At 35.9% G+C, this 24,000-nt stretch overlaps 1 long non-coding RNA gene across 1 annotated transcript in view; it reads right to left on the bottom strand.

Moving 5' to 3' along the window:
* The window catches only part of LOC145683463 (uncharacterized), a 151,984-nt gene that overhangs the window by 108,516 nt on the left and 19,468 nt on the right, over positions 1-24,000 (bottom strand). The window contains exon 2 of the long non-coding RNA XR_014131111.1: positions 17,298-17,448. This is a non-coding gene — a long non-coding RNA (uncharacterized LOC145683463). The remainder of the gene's footprint in view (positions 1-17,297; positions 17,449-24,000) is intronic.

Raw genomic sequence — 24,000 nt, 5'->3', positions numbered from 1 at the left:
CAATTCAGACTGATATTCAGCAGTGGCATTAGCAATTTGCCTCTTGAAAATAAGACTTCGTTCCATAGACGGATCAATTTTCATAAAGAAATCACAAAGCTCATTTGCCATTCTTAAACCTTCACTAAGATTTTTCAAATTAAATGTCACGTTTCCAGTGCTTGCTGAAGCCTCTTCTTCAATGGGCTGTGAATTTAACATTTCCTCCAAGTCGGTTTCAGTCAAATCTTCATCTTGAGATTCAAGCAATTCCTGAATGCCACTTGATTCTATGTGTTCGAACCCATCTCGTCCTATTCCATTCGCAATTTCGGCTATGTTTGCAGTCAAAGTTTTAATTTGCACACATTCTTAGTCATATTCCGCAGTCAGAGCAGGCCACTGGTTTTTCCAGCATGACTTCAATGTGTGTGGCTTCAGTTCTTCCAATGATTCTTTATGTTTACGATACAGTTTGCTATGTCAATTTTTTTTCCAGCATTCCATAACATTCATATCAGGATTACGTTTCATATTATCCAATACGATTTTGAAGGTTTGTCTAATGTGGTAGAGCTTAAAGGCCTGGATTATTCCTTGATCCATAGGTTGAAGCAAAGCCGTCGTGTTGGGTGGTAAAAATGTCACTTTTATATCTGGATGCATAGTTTCAACTTCGCGAGGATGACCTGGTGCATTGTCCAAAACAAGAATGCTTTAAAGTCTAAATTCTGTTGCTTAAATAAGTTTCAACTTCAGAAAAAAAAACAATTCCGGAAACACTCACAAAAAATTGCGCTTGTAATCCACGCTTTCTTATTAGCACGCCAAACACTGACAGGTCGTCCTTGTTGTGATTTTTCTAAGCCCAAAGATTTAACGATCTGTAAAGCATCAGTGGTTTAATGACACAATCTCCAGATGCATTAGAACATAGCAGCAGTGTAACTCTATCCTTTGCTGCCTTAAATACAGGAGCAGACTTTTCGCTTTTAGAAATGAATGTTTTGTCTGGCATTCTCTTCCAAAACAGTGCAGTTTCATCTGCATTAAATACTTGCTCAGGTTTGTATCCTCCATCAGCTACTAAGCTGGCAAATTCTTCTGGATATCGTTCGGCTGCAGCAGTGTCTGCAGATGCAGCTTCTCCAACGATTTTAATGTTATATAATGATTGTCTCACCTTAAATTTATTGCACCAACCTTCCGATCCTTAAAATCCTCCATCTGTACATAAAACCCTACAACTACCATCAGGTTCTTTAAAATGAGCGTAAAGAGGCTTTGCCTTCTCTCGGATCGTTGGACCACTCAGGGGCACCCTCTTTTGGTTGCGGTCTTCGATCCATAATGAAAACGCTACTTCCATTTTTTCTATTGCTGGATCACGAACAATTTTCGATGACAGTGAAGTTGAAGCTACAGACGACCTTATTTTATCTTCGGATTTTTTTATCGATCGTATAGTTGATTCGTTGACATTGAATGAGCGTGATATAGATGCAAACGACTCTCCGAGGCGTAAACGACCAAGCATTTCTATTTTCACTTTAAGCGGTAACACAGATTTTTTTCGTGTCGAAACTCGTTTCTTATTTTTTTGGTTGACATTACTGTATAAATGAGGAAGACAGCGGTAGAGACGTGTTACTCGATCACAACGTTTGTAACGAATGGAAAAACGAAACAATAAAACACGCAAAGCGGCTCTTACCAAAGGACGGAACGTCTAATAATGTGGCGACATTTAAAAATATACTTTATTCATTGAGTAATAAGGTTGCTTTCATTCTGTTTGTTTACATTCTCAAAAACACCGATCGCGGCGAAGGCGAGTTATGTCAAAGTCCGAACCTATACAGCGGTGATATCATTTAACAACATACTATAGGCAAAGTTGTAATAATGTCTATTTTACATTTTATTAGTCCATTTGACGGCGTTTACAAAGGATATTGGGTTGGATACCTATTGGAATCCTTTTTTATTATTATGTATGTACGTACTGATTAGATCCGCGAATAAAGAAATCTTTAGCCGCGAATATAGGAATTGGATCGCATTTTTTTAATCCGCGAATGGTGAAAATGCGAATGAAGGAAGCGCGAATATGGAGCCTTTACTGTATTGAATTTTTCGCTTCAAGTCAATCTATATTTAAAAAGGAATTGGTAGCAAGTTTCTGTCCAATCAAATGAAAGGAATAATTTTGTTGATGAAAACTAGGGTATAAGTAATGAGTTCATATCAATAAATTACTTCATACTACCTACTGTCATTGTTTTCTATCATCATCAGCATTGAAATTAGAACTCGTAAATTTTGAAAACTTCCCGTTCGAATGTATTTTCCGATACAGTTTCCCTGTCAAGATTGTAATAAGAGACACCTAAGAAGTGCGGGATAGGAATACTAAATTTGTTTGAAATAAAACATGAGTCAATTTGGGGCGACTCCACCTTCTATTGCCAATTTGAGTGAAAAGTCGCTAAATCTAAGGAATACGACTTCAAGGATAGCGCCAAAAATATTTTTTCCTATTGGCGAAATGTTTGGTGATTTTTAAATAAGAGTTTGGCAACTTATTTACAAATCTAGCGACTTTTGTGTTGCGAACAACTTGTCTTTCTGTAATAAAGTACTATTAGTTGAAATCAGTTTAGATATGTTGTATTTCCTTTTGTTTATTAGAATCAGTGCAAGCATTGAAGAGCCGGGAAAGTACATAACATTTATGTTCAAAATTCAGCTTTTATTGCTGTTACCTCTTGTCCTCTTACTACAAGCAACTGCAACATTTAATCTCCTTAGCAACATGATTATCTATCGAAACGTGAATAAAAGTGAAACGGATGTCAGATTTTTTATTTGTGCACTCTTACTTTTGTTCGGTTTTGTAAATTAATTTTTGATTTTGTTGAAGTGAAATTATTTTTGTTTGATTCCTTCGATTACATTTTTACACACGTTTTAATAGTGTAGCATTTATTATGACTCGATTACATTTCTATTTGATTTAGTCAAAACTCTCTTAACATAGGTCAACTCCGTAAGTATTGAAGATATAAAAAAATATAAGAGAAAATTTTGATTGCCAAGTGGGGTTTGTCAACCTAAAGTGGTGGAATTTTCGCAATCGGACCAACCTTTTAACCTCGATGTGGTATAGCACCCAATAATAAAAAAAATGTAACGTTGCCTCATCAGTTGAGGATAAGATGTAATTAAATAATCTGGAGCTTGAAATATCTTGGGCCAAGGAAAATAGAAAGGGGAGCAATTTAAAGAACAAACAAACAGACCTATTTGCAGGGACCACGACAGTGGCGTCAGCACCACAATGGGGGAGGGGTAGGAGAGAGGGTATACGAGGAAGACAAACAAATGACAGTAAATCGTGTCGTTTTCTGACACGTTTATCGTACATGTTAGTGAGAAGAAATCTACATACCTCTCGCACGCACGGCACTTGCTTCCAGACGCAACAGTCTTGGGGACTACGTCAATAGCTGTTCAAATTGGTGTTCCTCCTGTTGGTGGCACAAACGGATACGGCATCGCACACTACCACGCACACGCCGGCGTGTTTGGAGTGTTATTGCTCGACACACGTTCCAAATATTCTCTTGCAGCTGTTCCACGGTTCAGGGTCTATTCCGATAACAACGGCCTTTAGATGCCCGCATAAGTAAACGCCTAATGGCATGAGGTCAGATGATCTTGACGGCCATTCCACGGGACCCTCTCGGAAAATCCATAGGCCAGAATACACCTCGTTGAGCCATTGTCGCACTGTGCGGCCGTAATGTTATGGTGCTCAGTCGTGCTGGAAAGAAAATAGAAGCCGCGATACCAAAGGAATTTCATCCAGATATGGCTGTAATGTGGTGTGCAGATGGTTTAGACAGTGGTCTGATGTTTGCCTATCGGGCAAAACCAGGGGCCTTAATATGATGTTGCCTTGTATTCCACACCACACATTCACTTGCGGATCGGTTTGATTGTGAGCTTAAGCAACTATGTGAGGGTTCTCACCAGACCAATACACAGCGTTGTGTCTGTTGACTGTGCCGTTGAGGTGGAAATTAGGCTCTTCACTGAATGCAATATCACCCTCTAGCATAGGATGTTGTGTTTGTGTCCGGTGAAACCACTTACAGAACTCTGTTCGTGTCCCTGTGTCATCCCTATGTAACACTTGTACCAACTGTATTTAGGAAGGATGATACTGTTCAAGTGATAAAATTTTGGAGACCAACTTCTCAGATATAGAAGCATCTTGTGCAATCTTCCGTGTAGGTCTTTCAGGACTAACAGTCACCTTTGCAAGCATATCAATAGTCATGTCGCAGGATGTTGCAGTCCTTGGTCGTATACTACCGAGCCCGTCCACCACACTACCTGTGGCCTTAAAGCATGCCATGAGTATCGAAATGAGTTGGTGGGACGGTGTTACTTTATTTGGATGACGCTTGTTATACTCTGCTGCTGCTTCCCGCTGACTCATTCCAGCTGCATGAAGGAGCACAATTTGTTTTTTCTTGCATTGACTACATTTCAGGTCCTCAAAACACACTTGTCATAGGTGAAATCGATAATACAGAACTACTCTCAATTCATCCAGAGCGGTCGCATTAGACACCCCACGAACAAATAGCACAGGTAGAAGAACAAATAGTACACAGAATCTGATTCCTGTGTACTAATTCTACCACTGCACTCTGGTGATAATGATCAAATTCACTCCAATCATCTGTGTACGTACAGGTTGCGATCTTGCCAACTTCGTTCAGGTGTATCGCAGACCACCAGTCCATTGGATTTGGTGCCCGTTGTTTCTTCTTGAGTAAACAACACCGATATACTGCTCTGACACAGCTTAGTGCGTATAGTCAATAGCCGCAACGCATAAACCAATGGCTTGACCAGAATCAAAATTTACATAATCATACTACTACTACTACTACCAATAATAATAATAATAATAATAATAATAATAATAATAATAATAATTATAATAAGAATATATAAAAATATACACAAGCAAACACCATTGATAGAAAATTATATGGACACAAGGAATGACACGATCCACCCATCCCCACTGCGGTTTTCCATGGTTTTCCAGAGTCCCGCAAGGCGAATGCTGGGATGCTTCCGTCTCTAAACTGCCCAGGGCAGCTGCCATCCCCACTTCTCATCTTTCCCAACAGGGCCGCTTTGACCTCCGCGTTTGCGGACAGAACCACCTCCTTAGCCCTTTCCATCCATACGTAAATCAATAAATCAAGGGTAGGACCCGGCCATACAAACAGGAGACTTCAGTTGGGATATTGGCTTCCCCATGCTTACCTCTCACAGTAAACCTGTCAGAAAACGACACGACTTATTTTCATTTCTTTGTCTTCCTCGTATACCTCCTCTCTCCTAGCTCTCCCTCTTGTGGTGTTGACGCCAGTGCAAATAGGTCTGCTCTTTTGTTCTTTAATTTGCTTCGCTATCTATTCTAGTTGGCCTAGTATACTTAACGCTCAAGATTATTTCATTCCACATTTATGTTGCATTTTTCTTTATTATTTGGTGACCCGAAATTGGAGTCATGTTATCCCCCATTTACTGACTTTTTGTGTAAACGTGTTGGCAACACTGACTAGACCACTAGTCTTAGGCGACTAGAACGATAACGTGCGTGGTGGCTGCGTACAATCCCGGAGTCAAACTCCCTGAGCACCAAAGTTCAAGGTACGGTCTGCAATGGTCGACTGAAAGTGTTGGCAGTTCGTTTCAAAAATCACTCAGTCAACTCATCTGTAGGCACATAGAAACAGAATACGGAAAATAATTTATGTTAATTTTAGTCAACTGCCTACAATGCACAAGACACTGCGATAACTCTGGCGTGAGAAAGTACAGATAACGAGCTACAAAATAACGCAATTGGTGCCATTTTGGTTACTTGAACATCTGGTCAGCCAGTATTTCTCGAACCTACTGCAATATTTCCACAAGCGATTAAAGAAAACACTTAATTCAGTTCCCAATAACTATAGAATATATACTGTGCATATAATAAGTCAGGCAGAAACAATGAAATGGTTTGTCACTAACTGAAATGTTCTCACCAAAAGCAATGTTTTAAATATATATATGAAAAAGCGATGAAAGACTTCTTGGTCCACTTGTGTGTGAAAGAAGCAATTCCCACCGAAGAAAGAACTTATATGCGTCGCAGAATAAAGTATAAATCGAGAATAATAATCACAGTCTTTACGAAATATACAGAATGTCCACAAAAAATCCTTCTATAACCTGGTAGCGGTTATAGATTGGCACTCGCTATGGAACGACCTGTTAAGTGCACACGTAAACAGGTCGAGGCCTACTGACCGTTTAACGAGATTTGAGTAAAATTAGGTTTTTCACCAATAATTTAAAATCAGTTACTTGGCAACACTGTGATATGGTCTGAGACTTACGTGCATAAACGATGAATGGTTTTTCACCTGAAAGAGGGCTACTTAAAATAGTTAAATAAGTTGTCCACATACTAAAACATGAGGTTCCTGCATGAGGAATATCCAATCCAAGTGTTCCATGAAGTAATAAGATCCTCTTGAACAATTGGTGCAGCTGTGTTTCCTTATCTTCCGTTTCTTCACATGTTGAAACCATGCTTTCTTCCTATGTTGAATGTCCTCCACGGTTCTCCAACGATGAGTCGATGAGGGGTGAAGGGGAGATTTTCCTTTTTTAACACTGGTGTGAGAAACAAGGTATGGTTAAAACACCTGTATGGCAACTTTCTTTTTTTTTAACTGAAAGTGCGCAGAAAGCGTTTATAGGGCTATTCTATTCTTATTTTTTCTTCAAACACTAATAAATACTTTTTATACACTCGTAAATACTTTTCGTAAAATGTTTTAAGTGTTCCGTTTCGATCACTTTATTTGGCATAATATGAAATAAATTTACACACTCAATAACTATTCATAAAATTATTGACTTCAATAAGTATGAAACATCTCAGTAAAAGTTAGTATTTTTTAAATATCGACTTAAAGAATTATCAAACATCTCAATAAAAATTAATAAATGTTTTCTTTTTAAAATATACTGATATCTCTATTTAAAATATTAGAATATGAATGAATATGCAAATGGCAAACGTGTTAAAGGTATTAAAATATTAAAATTGTGGTCAAAGTTTCGATATTATTATAATATATTTGAAAAATATGAAAATCATTGAAAAAGCAAAATGAATGAAAATGTAAACGCATGATAAACTGACAATATACAAACAAAAAAGATTTTCACCTGTATGTTTCTTTTCTTAACTGTGCCTCGTGTTGTTTGGCAGAAAAAAACGAAAAATCGTTTTTCGAAAATAAAAAAAAACTTGTGCCAAAAATGACGTTCATAGTCATTCCAAGAAATAAGAATGACTCTGCATATCAAAGAAAAGATTGTGATTTCGCTGACATGTATGAAGAAAATTCGGCACGCCAAAGATCAAAACTACCATTCGCTCGCCATGTGAAAATCGAGACAAATTCGATAATGCTCAATACAACAAATGGTTTCATTCTGAAACAGTTATTATTAGCTTAGGCCTAGAATATGGTTGTTGTTCACATCCAAAAATGTAAATATTTTAGGGTTACCAGAACATGTGGGCATTATCTGCAAAAGAAATTATTAATAAAGCTTTGAAAACTACACGGTGTTGATCCAAGTTTCTCAAAGGTCTGAATGAAAGCAGTTGACTTACTAGTCCAGACATTCCTGAAAATAAATTGTCATTACGCCATGAATTGACCAAAACCATAGGCGGGGAAAATGTGTAATACTACACGTACTTACACACAAAATATGCAATCATTTCCTACAATGCGAAACTAGAAACGAGAAAAGGCCTGCAACCATAGGCACTTATAAAATGTTTCTATACATAACTGAAATATCAACACTTTAATATTCAGTAAAATACACGTATGTTATCTGGAACACAATATACGTCTTCCACCTAGAAAAAAAATGTGTAAACACATAAGAATGCTCTCGTAGCATTGTAAAAATATGTCTCTATAAGACGAAGTGCGTGAGACCTATTAAAAGAAAAACATGGGATACAAACAAAATATAGTCAACGACATTATAAGTTTCTGGTCGCTCTGAAACATCCAAATTAAATTCCCTACAAAACAGTTATGTCACTCCACGACAGTTAAACTTCCTTAAGCATCTTCGCTACAAAATATTCAAAATGGTCTTATTAACACATTAAAATTCAGTAATCGAGCATACGAAATAATTGATAAAGTAATTTTCGTAAGACATTATGGCCTCATGCTGTTGGAAAGGTAGAAAATAAGTTTATTTTTCGGGATCTATATCGATATCTCAGAGACGGCTGAAACCTCATAAATAATTGGCCATGTCGATTTTTGAAGGAAATCATCCGTCATTGGCAGTATGGCTGAAATCTAAAGGTTTGTATTCCAAAACCTTTAGCCATGTTGATTTCTAAAATCCTCCATACTGTTTGTTATGGCTGAGACCTGAAGCCTCGTATTAAGAGACCTTCGGCCATGTTGATTTAAAAAATCCTCCATTACGGTAACAATTTTATTGATAGATTTCAAGTAGTTTTGGGACATACTATGACTAAAATACGATTTCCTCAAAATTAATACGAAAAATAAAAATTACAACACATTAGCATACAAATGCACATAATAGAATTACAGTTCATAAACACTAAAATATTTACTGGGATATTAGTAGACGATAAAATACACTGAAAATATTTAAACTAAGAATACACATGCTTAATTATGGATTACTGAAAAGTAGAAAATATAAGATTAACACTAAAAGAAATTTAACATTGATTATAAGTGTAAAATTTCATATTCTACGCATGAGATTATACATCGAATTCCAATTACCAATATACAAATATATATATATATAGATATATATATATATATATATATATATATATATATATATATATATATATATATATATATAATTAACAACTAAAAATTGTCTTATCCTAGGCATCTCAATACATTTTTCTTAATTCTAAAAAATCAAACATTAATTGTGAGTCATACGTATGATAACCTGTTTAAGAATTTGGAAAGTGGGAAGGGGTCCTAAAAAGAATTTAAAATTTAAAACATTTAATAACAATATATTATAAGGCCATTTTGAACATCTTCCCACTGGCTGAGGGTACGGAGCTGAGCTACTCGTTCAAATTGCTTTTGAAAATGCAATTCCCCTAAGTATGTGATTACATAGTAAATTTTAATTATATACATACAACTATATATATAACAAGTAAAATTTTCTGATCCTGCGCATCTGGACATTTTTTTTAATCTAAAAAGGAAACCAAACATTAATTGTAAATAACATGTAATAACATATTTAAGAATTTCGGAAGTAAGAAGGGATCCTAAAAAGGAATTTAAAATTTAAAACACAATAAAATATATTATAAGGCCAAAACATCTTCCCACTGGCTGGAGATGCGGAACTGCGCTACTAGTTAAAATTGCTTTTGGATAATGCAATTTCTCTACGTATAATGATACGTTAATTAGTTACTAAAATCTTAGTCAAACATCTAAAATGAAAACAAGAAAAGATAATAACATTAAACTAATAGTAAGTCATTAATAAGGTTTGCAACATTGGTATTCAATTGTGAAGTGCAATACGGAGTAAAGGCCAAAAGAGGAAAAAAATCAATCAGCTGTGTGTCGTTCGTTATTTGTCGACGTAAACAGGTGGTCGAAAATGCAGCGGCAATCTTATCAAAATAAATAAAGAAGGAAAAATGTGTCATCTGCTCTTTGCTGAACAGTTAAAAGCTAGAAGCAAAAGAAGTTTGAAAACAATGCCTTTACATTTTTTCCATGCGTCATCAAAACTAAAAGCAAAAGGAAGAAAAATGAATACATGTTTATCGCTTAGAAATGCGTCGCTCACCTAGGAGAAAAATTTGTGTGAACATACAACGTCTTGGTTACTTTTTCTCTATGATTACTGTTTGTGTTTTGATAACTGCAGTCTGTTCGTTTATTTCTACGACGGTTACCTCTCCGTACAAATCTATGCTTAATGTTGTCACACAAGTTGCGGTTCCTGTCTCGTTTGTGATAACTCAGGATACGTGGCCGCGATTTACGACTCCTTTTGTATCTGTTATTCTTTCGTGTATATTCTTGGTTCTGATTCCCTATAACTTTTGTAGTGCTTACGATCTGATCTTCGTATCTTTGCGTATTACAATAATTGTAACCTCGTTTGTGCTTTTTCACTCTGTAGTTTGTGACAGCTGTTTTAGTGCGCTTGCGACCTCTGCCGTCTACAATCATATGTTCGCAATTGTCACTACTACCACTATTATGGATGTTATTAGATTCTAAATAAATAAATTCATTATCAGATTTGTTACAAGGTTGTTTTGGAATACCTGTCTCTGGTGGGAATTCAGATTTCTGCGTTTCCTTTTCATTAGGAGTGTTAGTCTCTAGCTCAGGTTGCAATTTCAATGTTTTTTTTTACACTAGGAATATTAGTCACTAACTGAGGCTCTAATTCCGGTGTTTCGTATCCAGTAAGAACAGCTGACTGTAAGTGGGGTTCACATTCCAGTGTTTTGTTTTCAACGCTCTCTGTTTCTTGGCTTTTTTTACGAAACACATCCCGTAAAACGTCTATCTTCTGACCTAACTCACTTTTTATCTATTTTTCTAATCTGTCAAAATTCTCTTTATTTCCATGTTCTAATCTAGCGAAATTCTCTTTAAGATGAGCAGAATTCTCTTCGTTTTTATCTGCTTTTTGTAAAAGTAAATCTAGTTTCTTATTAAATAAAGCTAATTCTGCTTGCGTGTATGGCATCTTGAACAAGATAAAGCTTAAAAAATGCAATTAGAATAAAATATAATATCACAACACGATACGATTAAAATCACCTAAAAGAGAAGTTTTTTTCCCTTCCTGTTACTGAGCTGAAAGAGAAATGGTATATTAAAATATTGATCTTATGAGTATTCGAACACCAGCGGTCTCGATTCGTTTCGGTAGTTTGGGCGTCATTTATTTATAACCAGCTGGAGTTGGGTCGCTGTTCGGGCTCCATTTATTTGTAACCATTCTGAGTTCGTGTTGCTATTCGGGCGGCCACTTATTTGTAACCGTTTCAATTAGAGGTTCATGTTCGGGTGAACATTTATTTGTAACCATCCGTGTAATCTGGTCGCTGTTCGTAATTCGTGGTCCTAACAATAAGTATTTTCCTGATACTTGAACTTACCTGGACAGGACGATGAAGGACCTCTCCAAGAAGGATTAAAAACTGTTCCCAAATCTCTCGTTGGTCTAAATGCTGAGATCAGCATTAGGTGCCAAGAGGTTCGCGTGTCTCGTCTCGAAAACCTCACGAAAGATCAGACGTTCATCCAGACCATAACGCACACAAACACCACTCATACAAACAACGAAAACACACTGGATTAAATGACAAAATATTTCTTTATTAGAACACTATTATATAAAAAATAGCGAAGAGGATTAAACACAACAATGAACACAGAATATGTATAATAATTTTCATCACTGAAATTACACTTTGCCCTTTTAAGGCAATGTAGCCCTTTATACATATATATATATATATATATATATATATATATATATATATATATATGTGTGTGTGTGTGTGTGTGTGTGTGTGTGTGAGATTATAATTCAGATTGCACTACAAATACTTCTCTCGCACCATTGATGCATTTCGGGGATTTGCCCTGGGGAAAAATTGTCTGGATCGTCCCACGAGGTATCCAGTTGCTGAAGCGTAAAGATGATTCTTCAGCAAAATAAAAAAAGAAGTACAATGCTAATGTTGGAGGGCACGTATATAACTTTTTAAACACACAAGGTTTGTGAACCTGGGACTTCACTAGTTGGGGCTAGCCGTAAGAAAACGTACTTCACCGGCTAATAGCTAATGCCCCTTAACCCAAAAGCATATTTGGTTCCCGATGTAACGTGCGTGGTGGCAGCGTACAATACCGGAGTCAAACTCCCTGAGCACCAAAGTTCAATGTACGGTATGTAATGGTCGACTGAAAGTGTTGGCAGTTCATTCCAAAAATCACTCAGTCAACTCACCTGTAGGCACATAGAAACAGAATACGGAAAATAATTTATGTTAATTTTAGTCAACTGCCAACAATGCACAAGACACTGCGATAACTCTGGCGTGAGAAAGTACAGATAACGTGCTGCAAAATAACGCAATTGATGCCATTTTGGTTACTTGAACATCTGGTCAGCCAGTATTTCTCGAAACTACTTCAATATTTCCATAAGTGATTAAAGAAAACACTTAATTCAGTTCCCAATAATTATAGAATATATACTGTGCATATACTAAATCAGGAAGAAACAATGAAAAGGTTTGTCACTAACTTAAATGTTCTCACCAAAAGCAATGTTTTAAATATATATATGAAAAAGCGATGAAAGTCTTCTTGGTCCACTTGTGTGTGAAAGAAGCAATTCCCACCGAAGAAAGAACTTATATGCGTCGCAGAATAAAGTACAAATCGAAAATAATAATCACAGTCTTTACGAAATATACAGAATGTCCACAAAAAATTCTTCTATAACCTGGTAGTGGTTATATAACGATACTCTGGATTTCGGTACAATTGCTTTAATCTGTGATATGTTGTAGATATTGTGATCATGAGAAAAACACTCAATGGCTACAACCACCAATCATTCGGTACCTACGGGGCCACAATTTCTTAATCAGCAGAAGGTAAGGACACACTGTTGTTTTGGTAGAATTGTATGAAACCCTGAAAAGTAGTATTCCAAAACTTGGAAAAGAGATGGGGAGAGTAGCGACCAACTTCTTTCAAGAATAGCCAACATTCAGATATTTATCTTGCGGGACGAAGGAAAACCCTTTAAAGCCGTAGACAATTTTTCAGGATAACGATATCTATAACATATCACAGTTTCATTTATTTACACCGATATCAAAATATCGTTATACCAAGCTGTTTTTAAAAAACTGGATCTGTAGTTACCAAACGCTCATAATTCGATGATTGTGTCCATTAAGACTTTTTCTCATGATGATATCATCAACATATCTTAATTTACTCAACCTTGTTGAAATTCAGAAATCGTTATACTATGCTGTTTTCAGGAAAGTAGCCCTATAGTGAACAAACTGTTAATGATTTGTGGATGTGTCTATTGATATTTATTCTCAGGATGACAATGTCTACAACATATCACTCTTTCTGTCATTTTGACAGGAACAAGATTATCGCTATCTTCGACTCGGCTGCTTTCAAAAAAGATGTTTCGCAGTGACCAAACGGTCAGTGAGTAGTGTATGTGTCCATTAAGACCTTTTCTCAGAATTACCATATCAACACCATATCACAGTTTCAGTCATTTTTACCGAAATCCAGAATGTCGCCACTTTCCGTTACTTTCAAAAACTGGCCTCGTATTTGCCAAACTGTCAGTGATTATTGGTTGTGTCGATTACGACCTTTTCTCACAATCACAATATCTACAAAATATCAAAGTTTCAGTCATTTTACCGAAATCCAGAACACCACCTATTTCGGTTACATTCAAAAAAGTGGAATCGTAGTGGCCAAACGGTCAGTGATTATTGGTTATGACCATTAAGACCTTTTCTCAGAATCACAATATCTACAACATATCAGATTTTCAGTCATTTTAACCGAAATGCAGAATATCACCATTTTCCGTTACTTTTAAAACCTGGCCTCGTTGTGGTCAAACTGTCAGTGATTATTCGTTGTGTTCATTAGGACTTTTTCTCAGATTCACAATAACTAAAACATATCAAAGTTTCAGTCATTTTACCGAAATTCAGAACATCACCTATTTCAGTTACAATTAAAAAAATGGCCTCATAGTAGTCAAACAGTCAGTGATTAGTGGTTATGCACATTAACACTTTTCCTCAGAGTCAAAATATCTACAACATATCACAGTTTGTCATTACTACTATTAGGGTGTCAACTTTGAAAATTTTGGGTTGAGCTTTTGCCCCTAAAACCGCTTTTCCGCAGAAAATAAAAGACACCGATTCAATTATTTTCTGTGTAGTATCTACCTGCCAAATTTCATCAAAATCGAAGTGTTACACTAATCGAATTTGTTACTCGTAAGTTCCTTCTCTTATGAACATCCCAAAAAATACATAACAAAAACAAAGTTATCGCGGCAAAATGTAAGTTACAATAAGTTACGGTACTTCAATTGGAGAATCTTTTTCGAGTCGTGTCAAGTTTCAAATAAAACTTGCTCAACTTTGCACGTTTTGCAAGTTTTCAAATAAAACTTGCTCTGCCCACCCCTAGAAAGTAGGATCAGCATCTTCAGAAGCAAACACGAACTAAATGTCTTCAAATTCTGCCACACAAGAGCACGGGCGGAACCAAGGGGCGATCAGGACGATTGTTCCCCAGAATGGGAATCTTCGTTATTTCATATATATATAACCCTTTCCAGAGTTTGGAGCTTGTAAAAGTAGCTTTAAGTAGGATTATTACAAGCCACCAAGCCCTCAGAAGTCCATCGTAGATCCGCCTCCAGACAAGAGTATGGTTGAATAAACACCCATTATTCACATTCACTTTGCACATCTCAACAATAACAACGAAAGTTTCCCTTTATTCCCTTCCATCTATTACTGTATTCTACTGAACTGTAATGACTTTTTATGTTTAAAAATAATTATTCATTTTTCAATAATTGTAAATGATTAAGTTCAGTAATTCACCTTGAATAGAGTCAACTAATAGTATTCCTGTAACGAACAAATAACAACATGAACTGTGAAATATCTTTTCACAAACTGTCGAGGCTTGAGAAACGACGAACTTTATTCTTTCGTTTACCGATTACCTCGAAACCGCGGTAGCCAGAATTAGCCCAGGATAGGGGACTTATATTAAGAAAATGAAAATCTCAGGAAAATGCAGAAGTCTTTAGTCTGAGAGAAAAAAGGAATGAGATCTCTGATTTCTAGTTCTGTTAGTCTTGTAGCTCTTAGTCTGTACCAAACTAGTAATAGAAATATGGGCAATGAATTATGACTATTTTGTAGAACATTCCACTATAATTTCACAGGAAATTCATCTTCTGACTTGCTTGGTTGTGGAAAGTTATAGCGTGTATTGGTATACTATGTAAAGTATGGTTACTGTCGCTGATTTGTGATGGCAATCAGAAACAGAAGTGAAAGGTAAATTACACTAATACTTTTCTGTTAATAGTTTTGTATTCAAGGGGAAACGGAACACCTACTTTTATCTTAACATTTTTTCCGTAAAATTTCTATTCGGGTTCACACCCTTCCCCCTCAACATTGGATACGGAAATGGAGAACTTATTTAGAATTTCATTGTTGATCCCGGTATATTTCAAGCATGAGTTCTCGGACCTGGGCCTGTGATACGTCGATATATCGCTACCATCGATATCTGTAGTATCTTATATCAACATTCGATATCGCAAATATATGGACATGAATATTCTAAATTTTCTATATCGATATTCGGGGAGTGACTAGGTATAAGGGGCCCCTAAGACTTGCGATGGATGAACATATTAAACTTACTTCTTACAATATTGTTTTCTAATCATAATATCTTTATTATCACAAATTGCAATGAAACTACATCCACTTACAAATTTTCAATACTAAATGGTATAATTTCTTGGGCGCCAGAATTTTAGTGTTCCATGAAAAAAGAAACAAAAAATCACGTGCAAAAGCAAGTGCTTCGAACTTTGAACTAGAACTTACCATAAGAAAGTTTTTTGTTTCTCTCTCTTGAAGATTTCCACCCCTTTTGGCCTTTGGGACCGTTCATTGACAAAACGTGCACACATGATCGCTATATGCATTCATGCTCTTAGGCAGAATCAGAGATTTTGAAAAGAAACGACTTTTTAATTATAATAATAATAATAATAATAGTAATAATAATAATTATTATTATAATTATTATTATTATTATTATTATTATTATTATTATTATTATTATTATTATTATTATTATTATTATTATAACAATGGGGTTTACAACTAGGCTCTCATCTCTTTATCTTACATGGGAGCGCCGCTAGTCTGCTAGCCACTGGTGTCCCCTATTCTGTGTTTTTATCTTTTTCGTTTCGTGTAGATATTTGTTTTTGTGCTGTTATGTTTTTAATGAAACCTTTATATTACATAACTTTTTTTCTATGACTTTCTTTTTGGGGTGGGGTGGGGGAAAAAGAGAAATGCTTTCTTCTTATATCTGTTTCTTACAATTCTTCTTGTTTTAATTGCTTATGTAAATCATTTTGTAACTTTCGATGTCATCCAACTCCATCACAAAAATAAAATTGTCATTTTTAACAATTTGTTTTATTCTTTTATTTGCAGTTTGCCACACTGATATATTTGTGACAAAATTGAGGTTTAGTCGAACGCCTTTCGAATTTGCAACCAACCCAAACGCCGAGCTTTATGGGTTGCCTGCTATTGCAGGAAAAGGAGAATTGCAGGTGGTAATGCACTTTTGGAGTCGTGTATACATTCGTGCCTAGTACCATTTTTTTCTTTCACGTGATTGATCTTCAGACAGACAATAAAAGTACGTTTCGGCCACTTTTGGGTATATTGGAGAGTTAGAGCGTAGAACTCAAAGCTGTTCTTGAGTTACTGAATCGATTAACGCAAGTTCATCTTGCTATATATTACAGTTTTAGCATCATAGCATTGAAGTATAAAACAGAAATGTTCTTTTATTAGTTTTACCACTTCTAATGAAAGACAGTCTATTCCATGATAGGAGAACTAGACGTCGAAGTGACACTAACACTTCGGACTCTAAATGAGTATCAGAATTACAGTTCCCACAATCACAGTGTTTGTTCGATAGTGTTCGAAGTTAGATATTGAAACCGGCGAGATAGTGGATTCTATTCTATCAGTTTTAGTTGAAAGAAGAGCGTGAGAGTAAAATTCATTGTTGACAAATTCATTCGACAAAAATGACTTTTTGAAACGTCAAATCATTGTAGAAAATGACTACTATGGTGTTGAACGAGAAACGTGATGATGTAAAAGTCGAATTAAGTAGCTTGATAAGACATGCTGTACTTATGCATATTAGAGTAGGGAAGTCTAAAGCTCCTTAGCATAAACATAAGTTATATACAAAAATTAAATGACTACCTACCTCATTCTTTGCCTTTTCTATAAAATGTTGTCTTTCTTCGCTCAAAAGATCTTTCTCATCCAGCATGACAATTTCTTCTCCCGAAATCTCTTCAAGCAGATACTGTCCCCAAGTATCGCGACAACCATGTTTTATCGAATTAAGCAAGAAACTGTAAGAAAAAATGTGAAATATTAAATATAATGTGAAATCAATACTCTCATTACTCATTGCAGTTAAAAAACCTTTTTGTTGTGTTCCAAATTATAACTCCTAACTAACTTTCGCGATAAACACCACTTTTACGAAAATCGTTATGTGTCGAGTGAGGATAATTGTGTGGGGCGTCAAAATTTTAAAGCAATGTCCGCAATAGTGTACTATCAGAAGGGCCACCGTACCAAACTGTTCTAAATGGAGTGGCCAGACGAAGAGTTCTTTGGGAGAAAGCGCCAGTTCTCCAGTAGCAAGGTTGACAGAAGTCATAGTGTTTGGTACTGCTACTTGAACGTTAATACCACGCTTGACTAAGGTGAATTTAACAGCTTTGATATTGAAGGGTGGAAGGCAACTAGAAACTACCAATATATTTTTCTCTAGTTTGCTGACAGCAAAAAGAAAACATATGTATATTGGTCTTTCGGAGGTCCACAAATAGTTTCGAAGGTAAAATGCCCCCATTTGGATCTGCGGGATAGTCTTGGAAAGAACTATCGGACGGGAAAGTAACAATTGGGGAAGATAAATAAAGGAAGAAAGAGAAGCAAGAGTTAAGGGTTTAGGATAGGGACATGGAACGTACGTACTAAGCCAAAAGGATTAAAGTTAGAAATTCTTGAAGAAGAAATTAAATACAATAACCCAGATGTGGTTGTAATTTTCGAAGTTAGGTTTGAAACTAATGTAGTGTTGAAAAGCGGAGGATAGACAATGTTTTATTCAGATAATGAGAAGGGTAGCCATTGCAACAACGACTTCGCATACAGCGGGAAAAGTAGAGGAAAATTATAAGAAAATGGACGACTGGTAGACAGGAAAGGGGAGATTGAACGTAATTGTAATGATATATTTCACTGCAGTTGTGGGAGAAAACAGGAAAGTAGAGTCGATGAAAGAAGAGAGAAATTGGTCAATCTCTGTATACATAATTTACAAGTAATTGGGAACACTTGATTCAATCTGCACAAAAGAAGATTAGCTAGAAATCTTCAATAGACCGCCGAAGGTATCAGATAATAAATATATTATAATTCAGAGGTATCGGAATAGCTAGAGGAACGCCAAATCCCTCCCCAGGACCAACATTTTCTCCGATCATAAATTTGTGCTGGACAAAGTGATTGAAGTGAGAAAAATAGGCAGAAGAAAAGTAGGCAAAAGATGTTGAAAACGAATTCTTTTTGTTCAAAAAGTCTAAAAAATATTCAAGGGAGGAGACGATAGGTGTAACTAGTAATAGATGGTGGGAACAAATTAAACTTTCCATACAACAAACTGCAGAAAAAGTAGTAGGTTGAGTCGAATAGAAAACGGTTAGAAACTAATGGGTTACAGAACAAATGTTGTAGAAAATGAGGGAAACGAAGACGTGGAAACAGGTTAATACAGAAGAGGGTACAAAGATGTAGAGAAAGCCAAACAACAAGTTGCACAGGGAAACAGACAGAACAAGGAAATAATTTATACAAGGAAAATAGAGAGCATAGAAGGTCTAGAGAGTGTAAAATATGATGATATGTACACTCATGTCCAAAATGATTGTCGCATATCTATAACTGTATTCTTGTAAGAATATAATTTGATTGTGGTTTTGAAGCGTAGTTTTAATACTGATAATATGTGTGTAATCAGGAAATGCATATTTGTGGTAAATGTCATAGGAAAAGAATTATAAATACAACAATTAGAGTGAGAAATACAAAATGTTTCTAAATGGACAAGAAAGTTCTGTTTTCGTTTTATTGTTCTTATTTACTGCTCTTTTGACATGAAATTTACCACATACATGTCTTTGCTGATTATATACATATTAACATTATAAGAATTACGGGAATAAATTGGTATCAAGTTATATTTGTACAACATATTTATAGACATGCGACAATAACTTAGGAGATGAGTCTACATGGAACTGCAGGGGAAACAAGGAGGTATTAGTATTAAAATGGCAGCAAAAAATGAGAATGCTAAGACAGTCAAAGAGAGAAGACGAGTGCTAGTGATGTGGAAAATATATGTTCGTTACTTATATGAGAGTACTCATAGAAGGTGTAGCCTAGACGTTGAAATAAAGAATGAAATGCGCGAGTCTGATAAAAGGGCTTAGTGCTCTTCGAGGTGAGTTTGAAAAAAAATAGGAACGGAAAGGTAAACGGGATATATAATAAACCGATAGAATTCATTAAGAATATGAGAGAAATGGGTAAGAAAAAAAATTACCGATTTGGCAATGAAATACATGAAACAGGTGAGTGACCAAAGAAAATCTGAAGACTATCATGATAACAATGGCGAAGAAATTGAACTCAGCCAGATGTGAAGACTACAGAGCTGTTAGTGTCATAAGGCACGGAGCAAAATATTTGATTTCAAACTAAACAGATGGTTCTATGGAAGAACAAATAAAAAAGTTGAGGAGCATAGTTTAGGCTCAGAAGAGGTAAGAGTGCAAGAGGTGCAATTGGATTATTAAGGGTGATCAGTGAAAAAAGGAAAAGATGTGTATACTGTATTTATTGATGCATAAAAGAATTTGGCACACGTGAATTGCTAATAATTGTTGGGAGTTTTAAAGAAAGTTGGGATGGAATGAAAGATCGAAGACTCATAAGAAACTTCTATTATATGAACCAAGGTAAGTATTATTATAGGGAAGAAAATGGCCGAGGAAGTGCTATTGGAAGGCGAGTTCGAAACGAATACTGTTTCATTCCAACATTAATTAATATACATCTGAAAGAGATATTATAAAAGAACATACATAATCAGGACTGCATTTCGGTATCAGGTAGAATGATTATACGCATACCATTTACAGATTATAAGGCACTTGTGGGGTAATCTGGAAAACAAATCAATAAGATCTTCGAGAACTTTAAGGGTTGTGAAGAATATGGGATGATATTAAATGTTACAAAGACAGAAGCCATGATGATAGGAAGGAAGCAGTCGGTGTTAAATATAAAGTAGCAGGGGGAAAATAGAAGTTACTAGTTTTTGGTACCTAGTTAGTATTACTAATAATGTTTAAAGTGCGATTGTGAAATATCAGCAACACAGAAATAATGAAAGGATCCTCGAGTAAGAAGAAAAATCTATTTGGTGGAGCCTTGAATAACAAAGTTGAGGAAAACATTCATAAAATCTTTCTCTCGAAGTATTATACGATACGGGTGAGGAATATAGACGTTACGCAAAAATGATGAAAATACAGGAAACATTGAAATGTGGGTGTGGAGAAGAATGGAGAGAATTATTTGGGTCGTGCGGAAACGAATGAGGGGATGATCGTAATGAGGGGGAGAAAAGAACAGTTCTATATATTATTGAAAAGAGGAAGATAAATTATTTGGAACATTGGCAAAGAAGAAACTGTATCATAAGGATAGTGCTAGAGGGTGTGGTAACTGGAAAGAATAAGTGGGAAAAGAAGGTTACATTAATAGACGTTATCAAAACAGAAAAATGTTATGTTAAGACGAATTCGTTAGCTGAGGACCGTAGGACACGGGAACTTCGCAGTTGATGTAAGTGACTATTGAATAATAGTAAAATACATATGTTGATGTTGAACGCAAAATTTACAATTTCAAATATTCTCCAGCAATTTCCACGAGCTTATTGAACTCTCGTATATGCACTTATTAATACATTCATTCGATGTATTAATACCTAGCCGAAGATGACTCTTGAGCTGATAAAAAATGTTTATTTAATGTAATAGGCTTACTGAAAAACACGTTGAATTAGAAAAGCTTAAGCATTATTTTATGTTGCCATCTCAAGAGGCTTTAAAGAATCAGTATCATGAGAGAGTATATCAAAATAGTTAAGCAAATAATAGTGTGAGAAAAGTTAGATAAATTAGGTTTTTAACTTGTATGATAATGAGATTAGAGATATTATAGAGTGGGTTCACGATATAGAATAGCTTTGTAAACCACAGTTTATGTTTGTCATATACGTAAAAGTAAATTTAATACACTGAATGTTTATGCATTTGTAGCTGTCTTTGAATTATACATGATTTCGGTATTAATCGATATTCACGTAATAGCGTGCTTGTGTTCAAGTATTGTTTGTTTATTTTTTTTATTATTTTTTATTTCTTACATGCTAGCCAGAAGGGCTAGCCACCTTTAAGAGGATTATGCCCTCTATTAGAACGAGGTGCAATGAGAGGATAGGCTAAGGTTACTGTTGTTGGGCTAAGAGTTTCATTAAATATTTATTAACTTCGAATTATCAAAAACAAATGAATAAAACGTGGTGACTTAAGGAACTTTGATCCTTAACATTTGGTGAGGTGAAAGACAAAGTTAAATATACAAGATAACATTATGATTAGAAATACATGAGAACGTGCACTGAAAAATGTGCGTGAAATATAAGAATAGAAATAATAACATAAACATTTCAAAATATTTCAATAAGCATGAAAGATGAGGTGAAATGCGATTCAAAATACAACACTTTAGGTGATGTTAGTGAGACAAATCAGCTTATTCTTCAGGCTAGGGACTGCTCTAGGCACTGATGAGAACATAAAGAGCCCAATTTAATAAACAAAGGTAATCACTGTGCAGGAAATGATGGATAGATAAGAGGAAGATGATCGTGAACAAGATATTCTGAAATAAATTGTAAAGTTGGGCCTGGTGGTTGTAGCGTGAAGTGATATAATGTATACAGTAGAGACAGTGATGGATAATAGTAGGTGTGAGGCCTGGGATGAACTGCTAAGTAATGCATTGTATCTTGGAGTAATGGGTGGCGAGTTTGAAAGCGTTTGGAAATGTATGTTAGCCGCAGTTTTTCGAGATGAAATTTCAGAGTTGGAAAAGGAATATGGCGGTAAAGTTCCTGCGTAGGGCTAGGGAGCTTAATGCGATAAGCTGTACGGAAAGAGTGGCGTTCTAAGATAAAACGTTTGATGATTTTTCAAAAGATTGATGCAATTATAAGCTTTAGTAGTGACTGTTTTGAGATGTTGCGATCAAGTAAGATGGCGATCAAAGGTAATTCCCAGATATGTTACTTTATTTTTGGCCTGAAGGAGCACTTGATCTACATGGAGAGATAAGCTACTTGGGTTTCTGCGAACTCTGGCAATGCGTCATGGAGATAAGAAAACCTTGGCCTGTGTTTTAGTTGCGTTAATAGTAAATCTTCAGTGATTACACCAGATACTGAATCGATCCGTAGCAAGCTGGAGAACGGTATTGATCTGTTGGATAGAGTTTCCGAGTCCAAGAAAAGCCGTGTCATCGTCACATTGAAAAAGATGAACTTTATCAGGTAGTCTGGGGATATCAGCGACGTACAAGAGGAAGAGTAGATGAGATAATGCAGATCCTTGTGGCACTCCAGTAAGTAGAAAGATCGGATGTGATAAACAATCATGAATGGATATGGAAGCGAGACGGTTGGTAATGAAATTGTAAATTAGGGGGATGTAGCACATGGGAAGACGAAACTGAAGAAGTTTGTATATTAGTCCGTGGTGCCAGACTTTATCAAATGCCTTTTCTAAGTAAAATAGGACCAGACAGGATGGTTTTGCAGAATTGTAGTGTTGAGTAATAAGTGATGTGAGTTTTAAAAGCTGGTCGGTCAGAGTATGATGGTCTGAAGCCGGCTTGTGTGATAGGAATTAACCTTTGGTTTTTAGATAGATATGGAGTCGTTTTACCAGGATGCGCTCCAGGATCTTACTGAAAGTCGAGCTTAGCTGAATAGGTCGATATGAGGAAACTTTCTAAGGTGGTTTATTTGGTTTTAGAAACATGAGTGTCTTAGAGATTTTTCATGTTAAAAGAAAGAAACCTGTGCGCAAGATGAAGGTATAAATATTAGCGAGAAAGAGTAATATCAAAGCAAACATTCTTTCATGTGGCGTGTATTATATTATCTAGACCAGGTGCAGTATTACTTTTGTTGTAGAGAACCTGTGAGATCTCGTTAACACTAATGGGGTGAGATATGTCTGTGTCTGACTGTAAGAGACGGGCAGTGTTTGGTTGAAGGTGCGGTGTGGACGTGTTGAGACTATCTGCAGCGACTGGAGCATTGCCGGATGATGATGTGAAAATCTCTTGTAAGTGATCTGCAAGAGCATTTGCCTTATCACTATCGGTGGAAACAGGCGTGTCGCCTTGCAGAATCGCATGTGTGGTAGTAAATTTGTGTCATAATACATTGAAACGGTTCCAAAATTTGGTTGGATCAGAAGTCTCGGATAGATTATTGCATGTGTTTACCCATTTACGTAGTTTATACGCTTTAATGTAACTATAAACAGTACGTTGTAGTTGGTGGTGATGGCGGAGTGCCTCAGGCTTGCCTCAAGATAATCTCTATAGAATTGGCGTGAGCGTTGGGTCAGTGTGAGATATTGCGGCGGAAGTTAGGAAGATATGGTCGAGATTTCGTAGTTGGATTATAAAACTGACTGGCCTCTTGAATAGCTGAAGTAATATTATCAACGACAGCAGTTAATTCTTCT

This window comes from Thermobia domestica, chromosome 4, assembly GCF_964235325.1.
Source record: "Thermobia domestica chromosome 4, izTheDome1.hap1.1, whole genome shotgun sequence".
Classification (NCBI taxonomy): Eukaryota; Metazoa; Arthropoda; class Insecta; order Zygentoma; family Lepismatidae; genus Thermobia; species Thermobia domestica.
The sequence above is the reverse complement of the archived record's forward strand: the minus strand, read 5'-3'. Positions and strand labels throughout refer to the sequence as shown.